Below are 464 nucleotides of genomic sequence, written 5' to 3'. Positions count from 1 at the left end.
CACAAGCCAGCTCCCCAGAACTCGTGGGGAAGGGCTGGGGCTGTGCTCTGGCTGTTAGCCCCAGGAGCTGCTGTGGTGCTGGCTAGCTGAGAAAGTGTCGATGCTGGTGCAGGGATGCTGTTGAATTTGTTGCCATCTTTTGGTATGCACTGGCCGGCCGGAGTCTCAGCACATCATCTGCCCCAACTCCGAGACAGCAGTGGCCATTTCTGTCTGTCCCCAGGGAGGTGTTTGGTGCCGCCTAGTGCCGATGGTTGGCTCGTGCCGGCCCAGTGCAGCCCCAGCCTGCAGGCAGGCTCTGGCTGAGCCCCGGGCCCGTGCCTGCGTTCACCCCTCTGGGCTTCTGCCAGGCTTCCGTGCCCACTCCTTCTCCAAGAGCTGGATTTGATGCACTTAACTTGCTTTGATGTGTGGGTTGCCTTTGCGGGCATTTCCCCATGAAAGAAAAGAAAAAAAAAAAAAAG

Source organism: Merops nubicus, unplaced genomic scaffold (genome assembly GCF_000691845.1).
Source record: "Merops nubicus isolate BGI_N331 unplaced genomic scaffold, ASM69184v1 scaffold44792, whole genome shotgun sequence".
NCBI classification, from domain to species: domain Eukaryota; kingdom Metazoa; phylum Chordata; class Aves; order Coraciiformes; family Meropidae; genus Merops; species Merops nubicus.
Note: the sequence above shows the minus strand (reverse complement) of the source record.